Here is a 21,663-nt window from a genome sequence, read left to right on the forward strand (position 1 = left end):
ATCTACACAAATTCTCAATTTTCCTCCCTTTTTGGGCACTACGACTAGGGGTGACACCCATATACTATAAGATATAGGATAAATAAAACCAACATCAAGCAATTTTTGCAATTCAATTTTAACTATTTCTCTAAGGCTTGGATTTATCCTTCTCTGGGGTTGACAGAGTGGTAGACACCCTTCATTGATGTATATCCTATGGGTGCACAATGTAGGACTCAACCCTTTCATATCACCATAGTCCCATGCAAAGGCCTTTTCATGCCTTTGAAGCAACTTTGTTAATTGTTCCATTTGTGTGGGTGTTAATTTAGGATTAACATGGAGATTATGACCTTTAGACAGTTCAATAGTAGTTGTAGACTCTATCATAGCAACTTCAGAGATTGGACTTGCTTCTAATTCACATGATAAAAGTGGACGAAGAATGTCAAGTTCTTTGAGCAGAGTAGAATTCTCATCACATTCCTCGTATGTGATTAATTCCAACATAGAACTTTTAGATACATCTTTTTCTACCACACAATTGCTAATAAGAATACTCTAAAATACTGAATCTTCCTCCTGCAGCTTTAGAAAAGATTGTCTATGTAACATCATGAGTTGTACTATAGAATTTAACTCTTCTTCTTCATCCCCTAAATCTGGCCAAACAGATGTGCTCAAATCTAGTAATGGTTGTGCTGGAGGATATAAATCAAATTTCTTTGTTGCTTAGCCATTGGATATGGGCATATTCCCTTATCTACAACTTATATTTGCATCAACTGTGGCTAACCATGGTCGACCTAGGATGATAGGGTAACCAAATAGATTAACTTTGAGGGATAGAATCATGAAGTCTACAGGATACTCTAGAGAATCTAAGGTTACAACTATGTTTTCTATCATCCCATCAGGGGTGACAGTAGAACTATCTGCAAGTTGCAGAATTGTTGGAGTAGCCCTTAATCCTTCTATTTTCAACTTCTTCATAGTGTCCTTGGTCATGACATTTATAGCAGCTCCAAGATCTATTAAATCACTTTTAACAGACTACCCAGTTATGTTCACATTCACTACTAGACTACCTAGATCAAAATATTTTGGTGTGATCAATTTTCCTAGCATAATGTCAACCAATTGTCCCACAACATGGACTATAATGGGGTCCTTTTTCTTCCTTCTAGGCTTCTTTAGGTAGGCATCTCTAAGGGCTTTTCTATAGATTGGAACATCTTTAATAGCTTGGAACAGGGGTATTTGAACATGTATGTTCTTCAACTGATCAACAATATCAAAAGGTTGTTCCTCTATTTGTATAGGTTTACTTTGTATAAACTTTTCTAGGAAATGAGGTTTAACTGCTAGTTGAGCTTGGGTTGAAATGGTGACATTGGTTGGGTCAATCGCTTTAGCGACTGAGGTTTTGATGTTGCAGGAGTATTTGGTATTTCAGTTATAAGAAGCAGTTTAGGTGTCGGTAAAGTTGTACCAAATCTCAGGTGTTTATCTACAACACTCAGAGTGTAAGCAAGATATTGTTAAGCATCGACACTATACATATATTGTTGTGGTTGTTGGCTATTTGGATTTGGCTAAGGTTGTGTAGGTAACTATGTCTGCTTTTGAGGTCCAGGATTTGTAGGTGGTAGCATTAGAGCAGGTTGTTGAACTAGAGGTGGTAATTGTGGAGTACTGGTATTTTGGTTAGGTCACTATTGAGATCCCCTCCATTGGTTCATAGACTGCCAATTCCCTTGAGGTGGTTGCTATTGGGTTTGCTGGTTTTGCCAGTAGTTTTGTTGGTTGGGCCAGGATGGTTGAGAATTCTGAGGCCATTGGGGTTGTTGTGGATTGTTTTTCTCAACATTATTCCAATTAGGTTGATATTGTGGAGGACCTTGGGGATTACAATTTTGCCATTGATTACCATATGAATTTGAATTTTGCAAAGGGTCTTGAGGCATACCTTGACGTTGGTCCCATGGCTAGTGTTGAGAAACAAAAAATACTTGCTCATCATCTCCATCTATCTTGAGGTACTCAGTTGGAAGATGATGGTTCTCCATGCTTACAACTAGTTTGCATTGGTAATCCTTCTTTTGCTTTCGACAATGAGGGCAGTATTCAGCTAGTTGTAACTCAGCTTCTGCATACTTCTTCTTTGCAGTCATTGTGTCAAGATGTGTAGTGACATCATTGATGATGTCCTATTTGAAATTTGACAATAGGTTTGATATCTCAAGCTTTGAAATACCTTGGCTAATTCCTTTAGTGACTGTGGAACGAGGTCCACAGCCTTTCTTCATGGTTGACCTTGAATAGCTTTGATAGATCTTCTTGAGGTCATCCCAAGAAGCTTGATATACATCACCACCAGCCATCAAGTCTAATGCTTCTAGACAGTTATCATTCACACCTCTCAGAAAGATTAGCTTTTGTGAATCCTCAGACAACACATGTTGAGGGTTCTTCTATAGTGTATACAAGAAACGTGAAACATAGTCTTCCAATGTTTCTTCCTCCTTCTATGACATCTTGAAGACATCATCTCCTCTTGAACCAGATGCTTTACAATACTCTTTATATTTGTCCAGAAACAAAGTTTGCATTTCATCCCAAGTTCCTATTGCATTGGCTCCTAAGCCCATGAACCATTGTAGAGTTTATTCTTTCAATGTTGCTGGAAATAATTTGAGCTTATGGGCATTAGTGTTGTAGTCAAAACTACGACAGAGTATGTCAAATTCAAACAAAAAAGTATTAGGGTCTTTGGTTGCAAGGCCATAGAACTTTGGAAGAGCAGTTGCAGGTATATTCTTGAGATTATCAGTATTTATGAGGCTTGGGAGAGGAAATGGAAAAGTAGGTTGTACCATTACTAGAGGTATTAGATTATGAGGTTGTTGCTAAAAAGGAACATTAGATACTCGATTATTAACAACTGGTGGATTTAAAGTAGTATTATCAAGGAAACTGGCCAAAATTTCAGTAAAGGTTGTGTAGTGCCTGCCCCTAGTTCGCATTTCTGTTATCATTGTCAGATTCCTTAGGCCGATTTTATGCATTGATTAGTTTTAGAGATACTGAATTTACAATATTATGATATTATTTCATGTCTTGAATTACAAATATATCGGTTATAATTGTTGCTTAGTTGATTTCATTCATGTGTTGTTAATGATATTTTGATGATCCTAGTTAGTAAATGTGGTTTCTTTTATAAAAATGTTAACATGATGTCTTTAATGATGATTATGTTGCATTGATAGAGATGCATTATTATATGTACGCATTTGATGATACTTACCCCATACTTGCATGTGTATGGCACACGTGTTTATTTTATCTTTTTGTCTGACGTGTTTGATGTGGTTAAGGGAGGGAGTCGTAGTCACCTGCTAGTCGGGATCTACACGATGAACCACTCCCCGCCATTGTCTGTTGAGTTTAGATATATTATATACATGTACATGCTCGTCTTTTATGTAGGATGCAGGTATCGGGCATCGACTTCCCTGAATTGCCAGGATGAGCGTGCCCTATTACAAATACTCAAATGGTGAGAATGGGAAGATAATGATCAGGTCCAATCCTAGCCATAAGCCTATAAAACTTGTCCTACAAGGAGGACTCGTAACAGACTGTCTACCCTTTTTAAACCCGTGAGTATTTTGTGCGTATGTTGTTTTGTGAGTCTTTGATGAATTTCTATTAATTAAGTCTAATTAATAGATTAAATTAATAATTTAATTTAATGGAGAATTATTATGATATTATGAATATTTAATTATATTTAATTAATTGAGAAATTAATTAAATATAAAGAATTAAATTGAAGATAAAAGTTTTAAGATTAAATTTAGAACATGATAATATTTATTTAATTTAATAATAATATATTTAGAGTTCATTTTTAAATAAATGCTAAATATTATTGTTATTTAAGTTAATAAATATTTATCAAATTAAACGTTCTAAATATATTAAAAAGTTAAATAAAGTTTAAATTTAGAACGTGATTATATTTATTCAATTTAATAATAATATATTTAGAGTGCATTTTTAAATAAATGCTAAATATTATTGTTATTTAAGTTAATAAATATTTTATCAATTAAGTTTCTAAAAAAATGAAATTAAAAGTGAAAAGATATTTAATTATCATAAAAGATTATAGTTCGCATGATTTATGCATGAGTTGAAAATATAAGAAATTAATTAAAAGATAAATACGTGAACTTAATAAGGATATTTTAAAGTGTGCATGAGATTAAAGTTATAAATTTATTAAAGTAAAGTGGAAAGATTAAATAAAGCAATTTAATAATTCACTTAAAGTGCATGAAGGATTAATAAAAGAATATTTTAATTTAAAAAGGAAATTAATTGTGCATGAAGAATTAATTAAATAAAATAATTATTATTTTAGAGTTGTGGAGATAGAAACCCTAAGGGGTAATTAGATTCTATATTAGAGGGTTTTGGGTCATTATTAGGGAGAGAGTTTTTCAAACACAGGTTTTCAAGGCACACACAGGTTGATGGAGAGCAACTCGAAGGTTTTGGAAAGAAGAGAATTTTACGTGGCTTGAAAGGTTTTGCTTGCGGTAGGAATTTGCATCTAGTTGTTAGAGGTTAGCATCGATACAGGTAGGGTCTTGTGTTTTGATCAGTAATTGAGTTATGCAACTTTCGTTCTTGTCTTCTTTGTGCTTGTGGATAGTAGAATCATAAATTCTCTGTGATAAAACTTTGAACATTTAATGTTGTAAATTTACTAGGTGTGTGTCTATATCTTTTGTGTACGTAGGGATTAGAAAAGCAATAAGAAAACTCTAGTTTCATAGATTGAAGAAATTAGAATTTGATTTGAATAGGGTTTGAAAAAAAGAAGAAGACTTTAGATTGAAATTCAAATGGTGAGAATTATTTTCTCTATGAGACTGTATTTCTTTATATTTAAAATAATAATAATAATAATAATAATAGTAATAAATTATTTATTTAAGATAATATTATAGAAATTTTTAAAGGAAGTAAAACTAAATTTATATATATATTTAATTGGTAATGTATTTTAAAAAGTTTATTTAAAATAAAATAAAACTAAATTTCATATTATAGCAAATAAATTTTAAAAGTTTTATTTTGATAAAACTTAAAATTAAAAATATATATATAATAAATGGGGTGGGGTTATACCCCCCCTCGTACCTGCTGCCGGCAGAGTCTGCCGCGGCAGCCGGTACTGCTGCTGCGCGCAGCAGGGTACTTGCTGTCGCAGGTACCGGGCCGACGGGCCTTTAAACACGCCGAAACATGTAGCTATTTATATTTTGTTTTTTTTTTATTTAATTAAATTTTAATACGTTTTAAAATGTATTTAAATTACATTGTAATAAATTTACTTTATAATTTAATAACATTTTTGTATTATTAAATTTTATAATTATTTATTAAATTTTTTAAACTATTAATTTATATAAATGTTTTGTAATTAAATAAAATTAAATAACTTTATTAATTATTAATTAATCTAATTAAACTTGATTTAATTAGGATCTATTAACAATAAGAATTAGTTAATGAGGTTATTAATTTATCATATTTAATAATATTGATTTTATTAAAATTATGGTTATTTTATTTAAAATCAATGAATTGTTTTTTTTTTTTAATAACCTAAATGGAATAAAACGATTATTCTAGATTATTCTACTAGGAAATGACTTTTATTATGATGGTAATTTTACCTATTTAAGTCGAATAATGAATGGGTTAATGGGTAAAATAAATCGAGAATCTCCTACACTTGAACGTTCATTGTAATGCAAATTGAAAACATTACTTTTGACCTTTTTTTTATGTCTTTTCAAATCAAACCCAACTATGAAATTGTACTATTTTCTATGTATTGTCTTTACTTGTGGATTTTGGAGTTGACCTAGTTTGACCAGTTTAGGATGTACACCAGAGGCTTTGTCAAATTTTTGTTTTACCATTTATGTGATTGGATGTCATGATGTGTTTTGACTTTCATATTTGAGATTATATTTATGAGTTTTATTTGTGGAGCTTTTATGTGTACTCGAATGGGAGAACCTTCTTGTTATCAGGTTGCCTGTTAAGGAACCGAGTTTGATCTTTATGGGTGTTGTGGTATGGGACACAACTATGTTTTTATGTGCTTAGGAGAGGTTGTCTAGGTACGTGACTTGGGAGTGGCTTGCATAGGGGTCCAGGACCCAAAGTGGTCAGTGCCAGGGTAACCTAATGCAAGTTATGTTATAAGTGATAATCTAGTAAGTAAAATTTATGGGGGGTAAACACACTAAAAAGATAAGTTAGAGATATTTGATCTACCCATGCCTTTAGTGCTTGTATAGACTAAGGATGGGAATGAGATGAGTGCCTCATCTTCTTGAGAGGGCTTTCTAGTTTCCATATGTGTGATGTTGAGGGTCCGGGGTTCATAGTAACCAATCCAGGGTAACTCAACAGTTGAGGGTCTGAGGTCTCTTAAGAGATCAGTCCAGGGTAACTCAAGCAGCCATGTGATGACACTCCCTAGTATGTAGCCTGAGTCTCCTCTGTAGATCTTTGTGGATTTTGTGTACCTCTGGTGCTGTACTTATTGTTGGATGTGGTGTACTTATTGTTGGATGTGGTGTACTTACTATTGTCGGATGTATTTATTATGGATATTTACTTTCATTGAGGATGATTGGTGATTCATGGATGTTGTACTTTTGACATGTGGCTTTTGACTTGAGATGATTATCTTTCGTTGACTTTATCTTGTGATCTTGGTATTTGGTTTATACTTGGTTTGTGAATGATGTTTGGTTATGTGGTATCGGTACTAGATTGAGTGTTCTTACTTTTGGATTATTTTATCTTCTTGAGTAGTATGTGTTACCTTTGAGGTAGTTTTGGCTATTAGGGGTACCTTGCCTAGGAATGTTTTATGTTTGATAGCCCTATGTGGATCGTTCATTATCTTCCCTGCACGGTGGGAGTGGAAGCCAGACTAGGTAACCACGCGGTCGGGAGGTAGTGCCTTCTTACCATTTGGGTCCCCCTTCACATTGCTAGCTGTTGGATGTTCGTTGTAGAAGATGTACCTTTATCATTCTTATTTCTTATCTTACAGACTTCTTTTCAGATGATGTATATATGTTATCATGTATTCTGTTGTACAGTATCTATTTTCACATACCCTGCGACATGTGCAGTGGATGTTATTGATTGGATGTACTTTCATTGTATTGTTTATACTTATGCATTTTCTTATGCGATTTATGTATCTGTTATTTCTTTATGATCATGTGACATTGTACTTAAAACTTAAACTAATTAATTTAAAATTATTAAATGTGACTCAACGTAAAGGAATCCTTGAGGAATTGAAATTGTATCTGTAATTGCAAATGTGTATTTGATATGTATGTTCTTATTGCTTCCGCATTAATGTTATATTGATGTTGTTTAAACTTTAAAAAAAAAAAAATAGTTCAGTAAACATTGTAACATGTTAGGTTTATTTCTCTTGGGTTCCCGAGCAGGGCGTTACAGGTTGAAGACCACTTGTATCTATAGGTTCTAGTCTTGAAGATGATTCTATAGGAAAAACAAGACTTGCATCTTCAAAAAGGCAACTCAACTTCTTCTTCTTCAATTTCTTCATTCAAATTAACAGCCTCCCATGGAAGAAATCTGTCGTATTCATCTCATCATCTTCCTCTTCGATGCATGCAATTGAACTCTTCACACTAGTGAAGAAAGTTTTAAAACTGGAAATTTCTAAAAAAAACTTTATCTAAGAACTATGACTCAAGAATGCTCCTAGCTTGACACCATCCTCGGCAACGACACCAAAAATGGTCCGCCTCACAATAGGTGTATAATAATCATGCTCTAGGCCATGCTTAGGAAAATATATTCAATGTAAGGACTATTTTTCCCACTATGAGGTGCATTTAATCTTGTCAACCCAGGGATGTATACTTGAAATGGTTGGCACAGTATGTGCACTAGGTCTCTTAATGAGTCATTATGCTTATGCTACAGGAAAGTAAAATGCAAGGAAAATAACCTACACTATTGTTGCAGGAAACTAACATGTTTAACTCTTTACTAAAACAAATATTGGAAATGCAATAAAATGCTAACATATATTCCAACTCAGTTCATCTACTATAACTGTTCTCATAGATGCTGCAGGAACATTCACAAAGTATGATGCTATAGGAAGGAACTTACAACTTCTACTTGCAATACTAAAAATGCTTGGAAATAAATCAATATTGTTCTAATCTAATCCACCTCCCAAGTGGGCCCCTTTGGTTGGATTCTACTAATCTACTAGCACAAGATAGAAGCAAAAAACTATTTCATTACGTTTCAGAAATTCATTACATGGAAACAATACATAGAATTGTAAAAATAACTCACTGCAAAAGTTAACAATTTGTTTTCATAAACTTTCTCCTTCTAACTAAACTAACACACTTGGTCTGATCCCTATATATAGAAGATTGATGCTTATTCCAAAACAGAAAAGTAAACAATCTAGCTATAAATCTGCAAGAGAGAAAGAAGGAAAATAACAACTCAAGGCAGGAAGAAAAGATAACTGCTCAAGGCGGTAATAATAAAGTCTAAACAACTACTTAACATAATGATAAATGCAGAGAATGTAGTAAGTCTTCATAGCTCCTCCATACTCGCAGTTGTGTCCTTTGGTACCGTTATGATTTTTCTCCACTGTGGCTAAACCTCAACGTTCTTTTCTCTGTGAATGATATTGGCTATCTTCAACGTTCATCTTTGATTTCTTCCAATCATCTTCAGCTTCATTGCTAACAAGTTAGTTGTAATGCAGAGATAATTGCACATAAGCATTATCAAATTAAATTCAAATATAAGAACACACATTTTGATAATTATATGAAATACTGCATCATATATATAATATTGGCAAAAGATGATGCAGAGGCAAATGGTGAATAACAATTTCTTCAAAGAACAATAACTCATTCCTTCTTTGCTTGGTAACAAATCCCTCATCTTGATTCAAATGACCACTCGAAGACCCATCCCACTGCAGATGCCTATTATAGACTAACACTAATCATATTGGACTCCACTAGACTCCACACCTTGTTTACACCTACCACTACAAACCAAACCATTCAATCATACTTCATGCCCCATACTAGTACACCCTCCAACTAGTAAATCTCATCAACCAAACCCTTGAATCTTGTTTACAATGGTGATCCTAACTCCCTAAGGATCCCAACATACTTTATTCATCCACATACCAAGTTTCAACTTCTTTCTTGCATCCATTCTAGCCTTCTTCTCCAAACTGCCAGTCTGGTACAGTCCTGTCAAGTACAACAGTGAGTGTTTTCTCCCAATACTCTTCCAAAAATTTCCCAAACAACTTTGCAAACACATTATATGTTATAATACCCCTTTTTTTAATATTTTCCACATACCCACACAATTCCTAATCCCTTTATAAAACCCTGAAACATATTCTTGAATGAAATTCATGAAAAACTGCCCAATCACTATCCTCTATATAGACCCATACACACGTGTCTATAACTTTTGAAGGAGACATTATTTTTACAATCCCTCTAGTGGAGATGTGCATAACTAGGTTTGTTGTTGAAACTTACCCTCAAACTGATCACAGTCAGTTACATGACTGTTGTAAATTAGTTTAATGTTTAAAATTGTTATCTAGTTGACAACATGGTTGTCAACTATGACAACCTCTCATTATATGCATTTATTAACCTTTTAAAGGTTCCTAGGAGTCTATCCTAACCTATAAACACCTTAAACCCTCATTAAACCTCACGTATAAACCCTTTAAGCCTATTTTTCCATTTTTGGGCAAATTACATATTTGGGCACTTATAGAGCATTTGACCTCACATAATGGCTCTGTTGGCCATATTATAATCAATTGGATCTTCATGAATCTAAATGACTCTCCTCTCATGCTCTTACCAGGGTGCCCTACACCATGCTCCCAAGGATCAATCAATCCAAGTCCCTTTGGATTGGGGATTTTTCTTCCTCTTCCTCCAGTCTTTATCTACCTCTTGATGAGGATCTTCCATAAAAATGTACCTCTTGTACCCGCAAACAAATATCATGTGCCAAGCACATACTCTTGCATTCTTCAAATCACAAATGTCTGCAACATCATCATGTGTATGATGAATAATATAGAACCCCTGCAAACCGGTCATAACAATGTTAGAAACAAAACTAATCAAATATTTCATAGTCTCCAAATCAAAGGCTTGGTGGTCCACTCCTTCATCCACTTCTTTCAGCACTTCCCCTATCTGATCCCACGTCTCTTGCAAGTTCTTTGTCCTTGTGGACAACCCTGACTCTAAGGTCTCTTCATGGCCATATACTTCTGCCTCTTCATGCCCCTATTGTAGGCAGTCTCTCATCACTCCACCTTTCTCTTGCCATTCCTCAACTATGGCATTCATCTCATCCCATAAATCTGTCTCTTTATCAAGTCCTTATAGACTTGCTACTCCACCATCTTCAACACAATGTTTTACCTCACAATCATCCTCTAGAACCTTTATCTCAGTAGGTTCCATAAGCAACTTCCTCTTCTTAGTCAACCTCTTAATGGGCCAAACAATCTTTCTTGTTATCTTCATGTGCCAACTTGTGGCATTCTTCACCATCTCTGTTTCCAAGAGTCTAAACTCTTCATCCCTTAAGCTCCATGTCATCCTTGAGACCTCCTGCAACTCATTCCCACAATGCCATCTTCCTTGGCACTCAATCATGTCATCACTTACTTGTTTAAAAACCCTATCCTCTCTGTTTTTAAAAATAACATATAAGGAACCCATGACTGTCCCAACTTGGATATCTACACCCATACATTCACTCATTACCCCAGCATCTTCTAAAATCTTCACCTCTATCTGTGTCTTTTCATATTTTTGAGCCTCTTCCATTTGTGGCTCACCTATCACCATCTTCACTGTCTTATCATCGTCATACCCTGATTGCTCTTGGTTCACCTTCATAGGCTTCTCTGCTTGCTTTCTTGGCTCTTCACATGAACCTTGCTTTCCAATACTCTCTCCTCCAGGATCTTTATTGGATCCACAACTCCTTGTGCCTTATCATAGGATTGATGTACCAAATCAATTGCTATCTTGTTATCCACCTTGTCTTCTTCTTGTTCCCTTTGTCTTAGGAACCCCACTCTTTCAAACAAAAAAATTGTTGGCATCCTCCATGATGCTGCCTCTTCTTTCAAAGATCTCAGTATAACTTGACTTCCACCGTGCTTGAAGGTGTAACTATTCAATGCCCCATCATACAATGTATGCTTCTCTACTTGCCACGCCCTCCCAAGGATCAAACAACATCCTACCAATGGAATAACATCACATTAAACAAAATCCTCATAGGTTCCAATGCTGAAAGGAACATATACTTGCCTCCTAACCTCAACTTGGTGTCTATCATGCAATCCTTGTACCATGTAAGGTCTTCTATGCACTAGTTATTGTAGGTTCAACTTCTCAACCATCTCAACTAAAAAAAAATTGAAAAATGAATCGCTAGAAATGACCATTTTGCAAACCTTACCCATACATTTGCATTGTGTTCTGAATTGTGAGTATCCATGCATCTCCAAATCTGTTTTCATCATGGCTTTAACTTATTTTACCCTTTAATCTGACTTCCTCTACAAACTAAGATCCATTCAACTTTGAATCGCCACCTTGGAATACTCTTAGAGGATAATTCAACTTGAAGGTTCAACAAGGGATTCTAAGTCTTCAAAACCTTAGTTTTCCTCCTCCTCTTCTCCCAAAGAGTCTTCTGTGCTCTAATACCACTTGATGCAAAGACAAATGGTGAATAACAATTTCTTCAAAGAATAATAACTCATTCCTCCTTTTCTTGGTAACAAATCCCTCATCTTGATTCAAATGACCACTCGAAGACCCATTCCACTCCAGATTCCTATTATAGATTAACACCAATCATATTGGACTCCACTAGACTCCACACCTTGTTTACACTTGCCACTACAAACCAAACCATTCAATCATACTTCATGCCCCATACTAGCACACCCTCCAACCAATAAATCTCATCAACCAAACCCTTGAATCTTGTTTACAGTGGTGATCCTGACTCCCTAAGGATCCCAACATACTTTATTCATCCGCATACCAAGTTCCAACCTCTTTCTTGCATCCATTCTAGCCTTCTTCTCCAAACTGCCGGTCTAGTACAGTCCTGCCAAGTACAATAGTGAGTGTTTTCTCCCAATACTCTTCCAAAATTTTACCAAACAACTTTGCAAAAAAATTACATGTTATAATATCCCTTTTTTAATATTTTCCACACACCCACACAATTCCTAATCCCTTTATAAAATCCTAAAACATATTCCTGAATGGAATCCATGAAAAACTGCCTAATCATTGTCCTCTATATAGACCCGTATACAGGTGTCTATAACTTTTGAAGGAGACATTATTTTTACAATCCCTCTAGTGGAGATGTGCGTAACTAGGTTTTATAAAGCATATATCAAATTTAGCAAGATCTAATGGTTCATTTGGGAGATATCACCCCTGCACTGGACTGCATTTTTCTAGAATAGTCATCTACAACTTTCTTCAACATTGTTGAATCCTCTACTCAACCTCCCATCCATCCTTGAAAAAAAATCTGCATGCAAACATGTATGGATACATATCATACATTAAATGGACTCTCCCCATAGTCACACTAATCATAGTAAGTGGCGGAGTCTCATATATTCATGGTGATTACAAAACAAATTGTGATTGCTCACAATCTTTGTTAGGAACAGTCGGCAAATTGAATGGTATTCTTATTTTTTCAACTTACAAAACAATACACCAAAGCATGGAAATTATCAAAGATATAAACCCTATTTATTTTAGATCCTTTCCAATCTATATTTCATTCAAAAGAGAAGCTTAACCATGCTAAATAAAAGACTGTTTCCTCACGGATAATAAGTTGACAGTTTTCAAAGAATTTAACTTCAATGATTCAAAACATTGTTTTACATTGCTTTCCTCCACAAAAAAAAACCTCTAAAACTATCTACCACTCTTCCTCCCTCCAAAACTCACACTCACCAAGAAAACAACCTTTTTCAAAATTGGTTTGTTGTTGAAACTTACCCTCAAACCGATCACAGTCAGTTACATGACTGTTGTAAATTAGTTTAATGTTTAAAATTGTTATCTAGTTGACAACATGGTTGTCAACTGTGACAACCTCTCATCCTTATGCATTTATTAACCTTTTAAAGGTTCCTAGGAGTCTATCCTAACCTATAAACACCTTAAACCCTCACTAAACCTCATGCATAAGCCCTTTAAGCCTATTTTGCCTTTTTTGGGCAAAGTACATATTTGGGCACTTATAGAGCATTTGACCTCACATAATGGCTCTATTGGCCATATTACAATCAATTGGATCTTCATGAGTCTAAATGACTCTTCTCTCATGCTCTTTCCAAGGTGCCCTGCACCAAAAGATGACATACTATCTACCCATAGGTTAATCATTGGTTTAGGTAAACATAAGTTCACAAATGTCCTGATGAAAACGAAACGAAGTATTAACAAAGTGTTTAAAACTATCATGAAATAGAGGCAATAATTAGCCTCATCACAATTATTAATGATACAATAATTATTTTTCTTTAAAATATATATTTTAAAGAGTAAACAAGTATATAATTAGTCTTTTATTTGTAAGCAATCACTCATTGACCATTAATTTTCTATACAATTGTATTCATATATCATGACATTAAATGCTAAATTACACACACACACACACACATATTAATTCACTTCTTGATTACCTTTGAAGATTGTCATTCGATTTGGAGGTGGACTAACGGGCATGTCTCTTTCCCAAACAACTAGAAAGCGATAACTTAGGTCAACGTTACTAGTTGTTATGTGGCATTATATCCATTTGGACAAAACAAGAGAAACCCAAACTTTATAGTGCCCACAATCCATCTACTTTTTAAGACAAAATAAAATTTAAAGGTTTCTATCTATCTCAAGTTGTTAGTAATCTTCAATTGTGAACACCAAATTACATTCTTTTCTTTTTCTTCTTTTTTTATTGTTATTAGATTTCTTTTGATTTTCTTCTCTTGGATAATATCGAACATTGATGCTTAAAAAACAAGCAGGCATTGCATCTAGTTCATGCTATTAGTAATTTTGATGTGTTTTGAATTGGATAGGAAGAAATAATATTAATATGATTTGTGAAATGACAATTTATAATTAGAAAGACATAACATTAGAAAATAGTAAAGAAAAATATTTATTAAATTTATGCTTTATTTTACAAATAATGAATTGATGAAATTTATAGATATATTTTTAATAATGAATTAAACTGAGATTTTCAAAAAATTACATTATTTTAAACATCCATATGTATAATGATGGTTATGTATGACTTTGATATAGAAAAAAAAACTTGTCTATGAAATTGAGGCACTTGTCCTTGCTTACAATTATAAACTGATGTTCCCACAGGCTTTTCTTGCTCCTATCAGTGCAACAAAAATTTTGACCCTCTGTATCGATCATGTTTTGATACCCCCTTAGCCCCCCAAATATCATAATATTTGATCATATATAAAAACATTTATGATTACCAATTGGCTCTGTCAATATTATATGCTCCTTATATTGTGACAATCAATTACAAAAACTAAAGTATTCAACATAAGATTCGTAACAAAAGTTGAATCTCCTATTAAACTAGAAATAGTTCATGCACTATTTTGTATTTAAAAATAATGCTAAATGGTGATTTTACTCTTTAAATGGCTAACCCAACTATTTGCTATTCCTTCACCTTGAGAAACGTTTTTTTTCAAAATTATTGATGAGTTTAGAGCATTGGTAGGTCGAAAAATAGTCGAGATCCACTAATTATGGGCTGCACTTTTCTTTTACAAAAAAGGTGAATGAAACATTGTAGAGAAGAATTATGCTTTTGTTTGTTGATCTTAAAGCATCACCAATAATCTTGACAAGAACGTTTCTATCTTAGCAGCTCTGTAAGCTAATTAAGAAAAAAATCTATTCACAAAATGCTGAGAAATGCCAAAATTAGGTAGCAACCAAAGTTTTCCCTGAGGTCTAGAAGCAATTATGGACCACAACTACCCAATCAATGGACCAATAGATTGTTTGGGTGATCAAATTATAGAACGAGAAAAATGCCAAAATTGAAAGGAAGAGTGAAGAATAGGTCCTCAATTATTGCATAGTCAAGTGCCAGAGCAAAGACCATCTTCATAGCTCATTCATGCTTTACTGGAATGCAGGGGAATATAGATGATTGCACCCTTATTAATTATGGTAATACAATAGACACAGGATACATGATTTGGGGAGCTGCCTATAAAAGTCAAATAAACCACTCTTCCTTTGGCTTTCTGAAAACTACAAGAAACAATCTTTCTCTATAGATATTTCCCCACTCCTACCCTCTGAAAGCAAAAAATTTAGGAGACTTGCAAAGCCTACAAATAGATTCTGTCTACAACAAAATCCAGCAAAGGCTCACATGAAAATTCCAAATTTCCAGTGTACCATGTAAAAAGGAGTATTAAACAATTGGATAAGTCATATTCATGTGTATATGATATTGTTTTAAAATATACAACTCATTTGAGAGAAATAATTTACCTAATTAAGTAGTTTTGGGCGAAGAGTACACCAGTGACAGTCAGTGACACCAATCTTTATGGTTTCATCATTCCAACACAAAAATTTGACACAAGGCTACTGAAGTCCTAATATATCCTTTCTAACATAATGGCAGTCACTAGAAGCAGCAAAAGATATGTTATTTAGAGAAGCAAAAACTAAAAGTTAAGTAAATTTGTAATTCTATAATACATAAAAGAAAGCTAAAAACTAAAACTAAAAGCAAATCTCCATCTCCGGCACCAACACTATTGATCATGCACACCTCCACGATTTTCCCCAGCTTAATTAACCTAATAAATTCAAATTCTATTGTAGGCAATCATGCTCTATTATCTTCTCATTTTTCTCAACACCGTTTAAAGTATAAGTTGCATACTAAATTACTTGAATGTTCCATAATATGATGGAACTAAAGAAAATATGTGGACATAATTTTTTTAGGAAAATATTATATGTTTTCAAAGATATGTATTAATTAAAACCACCAACCAATGCTGGATTTTTTTAGAAGTTTATAGAAAAGTTTAAAGTTGAGAAAAAAATATTTGATTGAAATAAGTAAATATTATAAAAATAATAATAAAATGAAATAAAAGATTTTTAATAAAGTTCACTAAAAAAATGAAAATTATAAACATTATAAAAGTACAAACAATTACAAAAATTCTATATTTTGATTAGTTGAAGGAAAAAAAATAGCATTCGTTGAATGCTATAGTAACTAAACAATTGTTACAAATATTAATATTTAAAAAAATTGTTACAAAGTCTAATTGAGAATGTGTGTGTGTGCGTGTGTGTGAGAAAGAATTGCCTAAAATTGAAATTACAAATAATTTGAAGACACTATAATCAAGAACATATATTATCAATGTACTCAATTATACTTATTTAGTTGAGTTACAATTCTTGATTGTATCATATATGTCAACTTTCCTTTCTTACGATTATTAATGATACATTAATATTTTTTCTTTAAAATATATCCTAAAGACTAAACAAGTATATACTCAATCTTTTATTTGTAAATAATCATTCATTGACCCTTAATTTTCTATATAATTGTATTTATATGTTGTGTGATTAAATATTAAATTACACATATATATATGAAGTCACTTAAATATTAGATTGCATATTTTATTCTTTATATATGAGGATATCTTACATATTAGTTATTTTATAAAATACAAAAATAGTTTAGTGGTTTACAACTAATTGTTATTATCATATATTTTTTATTTTTGTTTTTGATAGAGATCAATCTTTAGGTTGAACATTTTTAGCTATGAACCAAGAACTAGAGAATATACATTTTATTTTAACAAGAGCTAAATAAAACATGATTTAACCTTCTCATAGACTCCTACTTTATTTTCACTCTTCTCATTAATGCTTACTATATGTAATTTTAGTATTATAAGTATATAATTACAATGAATAAGAAACTATTTTACTTATAATTTTTATATTATTTATTTATATATTTTTTGTATTTTTGCATTGTATATAATCATTGCATCTCTTAAATATTGTAGAAATTAATGATGGTTTTTATTTTTTACTTTACATTTATGAAAAAAAAATATTTTCACTCCTTACAAGAAAGATTTATGAAATTACAAGATTTTATATCCAAAATTTATATTTTTACAATAGATTATATTTATGTGTACAACATTCACATATTTATGTATTTGTGCACTCTTCAATTTTATAAGAAAGAAGCATACTTTTTTGTTGAAGATTTTCATATTATGCTCATTCCTTCATTTAGAACAAGAAAATTGTGTGAATCCACATATATGGTGCTTCATCTTTTCTAGTATGAAGTTTAATAAATGATTAATTGTGACCTCATTTTTAGAAAATAAACATGCATTGTTATAATTAAGGGATTTAAAAATAAAAATTTAAAAATCATTTCATTAGCATAGGAAATCAATTGCAAATTAGCTATTTTTGTGTGTGATGTATTTTTATTTAAATTCTTGTAATAGATAGCTTTGGAATTTAAGCTATTTTCGTTATACCTATAGTGTATGAGGTTTGTTTTTGCAATTTTATAAAGCACCATATTATTGATATATATCATGGCTAAGTTACTATAAAACACTTATGATTAAATTGATGTCTATATGATTTTAATATGTTTTGTAGTTATTATAAAATTATTTTTTAAATTATTTTGATTTAAAATTGTTTATTCTATTTAAAGTATGTTCATTTAATCAATTGTATATTTAGTTTTAGAATATAATTTTGAATTAATTAAATTAAAATTTATAAAGACCCACATAAATGAACTATACACTATTTATGGAAGATTTAGGTTGCATTATGCATTAGGTGTTGTGAACATGTTTTTTCTTTAATATGACATTAAATTTCCTTTCATTTTTTTGTTAAATCATTCTAAAAATTATTGGTTTTATGAGTATGTGTGGCAATTTTTATTTATTTATAAAATGTATACATATCCACACAAAAAATATGAGGCAACACAAGGTCACTTCACAAAATCACACAAGAGATGCCTAGAAAGCAAGATAACTAGCACTTGCATCTAAATGAGGTGCAACGGTTAGGTCGATAGTAACATATAGCTAAATAATATATTATAAATGACAAATTTAAAGAATAGTGATAAGAATCCAATATGTACAATACATTTTAACTATAATTTAACAACAACCTTAATACCTATATTAATTGCCCCTACCCCTAATACTTCTTAATCCTAGTTTAAAAGTTAGGAAATTCAACTGTGATTGAATCGTAAATGCTAACCCTCACTCTGGTACAACTATAATCCTCACTCCAACCTTTAATCTTGTAACCCTAAATGGATCCTAATACTAATCACCTACATTATGTTAGAATATAGATACAACATTTAAAAATAAATTAGTATACAAACAAAGTGTTAATAATTTTTATTTTGTTATAGTGAATGTTTGATTTGATTTTTATTTTAAAAGTCTAATTTTAAAATAAAATTTAACTTATTAGAAATAAAATTTACAAAGCAAAATACAAAAATAATCATACCATTTAATATATCAATATAGTAGTTTTAAAATTAATCATTTATTTAGAAATATTATTTTTTTGTTATCAAATTTTTTTTAAGAATGCTAAATAAATAATAAACTAAAAACATATACTATTGTTAGTGGTTTTTTAGTAGCAAATTTCTTTTATCTTTTTTTTTCTGTTGGGGTGAGGGAGAGCGGCTTATCGTCTTGTAATTTAGTTTTTGGTTTCATGTTCTTTACTTTTAGCATCTGCCAAAACTTTTCGGGCATTGGTTTTTATTTTCTTATATGAGACATTACATTTACCAATCAAATTTTGTTGTATAATAGCCTATCGACTTATAATAATAATTGAAAAATCACTTAAGCAGCATGTAATGTCATAAATTTGCACCACAGTATAATTTACCATTATGTAATGGTACTACTAACATACCTAAAATGTGAAATTCCACATCAACCAAGCTATGTCTCTCTACTTTACCTTGTCACCATCCATTGAAATTTTTAGCAAGATGACTTAGTAAGCTAAAGTGGTGTGTGCATGGCAAAGACATATGTGCAACACATACTCATCTTGTGAATTTGTTGACATCAATGATTGCTAAAGTGTTGCAACTACCACCCATGCAATGTAACACCTCTTGTCACCACCTATCAATGTCAAGGTTTGACCCTTTGCTATTATAATTTCAATTTTAAACTTTATTTTCTCTCTCTTAGATCCTAGTAGAGGGTGCCTAACATGAATATTACATCCATTCCGAGCTAGACAATCATATTTCATAAATCCTTCTCCTTTTTACATCCCAAAATTTATCAATAAGACCTTCATTAGATATGTTATGGTTGATCCCACATGTTGGCTTGATCAAATAGTTTAGGATGTGCTCTTTGTTGGTGGCCTAAATTATGCAAGATACAATGAGTGTTCTTCAACCATCCAAATTTGTAATGGACTATCACTTTCCCATTTGGAGTAAACCAACTTGATGTTCTAGGTATGACCTAGAGCATTTTTTACATTTATTTATTTTTTCATAATTATAACCTCTACAGGGTCAAGATGGGCAATCCCTAGTTGGTATCCATTTGATTCATCCCTTTAATCATGTACAAGTGTTTAAAGTTTTTCCATGAGGGTACCATTTGCATGATTCAAAAATATTGGTTATCATCCCCTTGTACCTTATGGGAGTTTCCTTTTAAATCATTTTGGCCTGTTCTAGTAAGGATCCAACATTCTCAATATGATGCTTCATTTCTAGCTTATTATAAGTACAAGGTCAAGGAATTTGCTTTCAAGTCTCTAACACTTATCATCTCTCCTTACATCTAATTGATGTAGGAACAACTATGGTTTAAGAGAAATCTTGCATCGCCCAAAAAATATTGTCTAATTGTTTTTAATTAGACAAACATGTTTGGAAGGGCCCCATAAACCCAGAACATAGAGAAATTAAAGATGTATCATTAAGCCCTCAAGACAAAACATGAAAAAAAGGAATATAGCCAATAACTAAACAAGAGCCAACAACAAAGGACAGAACCCCTACTAATAACCACTTGGCAACAACAAACAAAACACAAATTCAGAGATAGAAGGACACAATATGGGAACTAACCCATTTTTTTATCATCTTTGTAGCCTTCTCCTCCAGCTGATCCATCTTCTCAATAGCTTTTGTGATCTGATTAATGTCTGAAGAAGCCCCGCTGCCATTTTCCTTGTGATAGCTTTGGTCCTCCTCCCAGACCCTTCCTTGCTTTTAGTAGTAGCACCTTTATCTTTAGAAACAGAGAAAATGGATTTTTTCCCTAGGACTACCTTCCAACTTATTGATCAAGATTAAATGACATGTTCATTGGAAACTTTGAGAATTTTATAGCTTTGGTCCACAATGCTCTTGAGGGTACTCTCAATCATATTAGCTTTTTTGTCCAACTCCAACACCCTAGCCTATAGCCTGTAGAAATTTTTTGTATCAGTCAATGATCCCACATAAGGGTCCTCATTCTCAGGAGCATCTTAAGATTTTTTCCCATTAATTCTCCCCTTCAGAGATCCCGTTCTATCTTTTGAAGTCCAAAATTTGGTGGAATGACCATTTAATTGACCTAAAGTTATCCAAGAGACTATTTATGGCATTTTTAAGAAGGTCCATATTCTCCTCCTTCTTGTAATCACTCAAAATAATAATAGAGGGATCAATTAATTCTTGGAGCTCCACTTTACCTAGTTCCACCTCACCAGCAATAAGGTCAATATTCTCCCTAGCAATCCCCAACATTATTGTATTCATACTCATGTTCTTCCATGTCAATTTCCTCCCCTTAAAAGGGACAAACACATCAACAAGGTTCTTGGTCTCAACAGTCTGGGAGGGAGCAACATCTAATTGTCTTTAATGACTATTTTCATAGATTTACTATTTTGGTAGGATTAATAGTGTTAGTAAGTAATTAGTTTTGCATACAATATTTCAAAGACATCCTAAATAGTGAAATGGAGTTGGTGATTAGGGAATTATCTTGATATCTTATGGCATTTGGGAGATATTAAAATTTTCTAGGAAAAGTTTTAAATAAGAATTTCATATACTTTTTTTATACCCTTAGAAGTTTTGGGTTGAATTAAAAGGTTGGATTTTGTGGATCCAACAAAATCATTGTGTAGATCTCTCCACAATCTTTTTGACAATGTATGATTATTGAAAATCCAATGATCAGATGGCCTCTACAAGTTGTGCTATACAGGAAAAATAAAAAAATCTTCAAATAAACCACTAAGAATCAAAACTTATTCTCATATGTTCTCAGCA

This window comes from Cupressus sempervirens, chromosome 2 (assembly GCF_028749045.1).
Source record: "Cupressus sempervirens isolate cs-2001-9-10 chromosome 2, ASM2874904v1, whole genome shotgun sequence".
Taxonomy (NCBI): domain Eukaryota; kingdom Viridiplantae; phylum Streptophyta; class Pinopsida; order Cupressales; family Cupressaceae; genus Cupressus; species Cupressus sempervirens.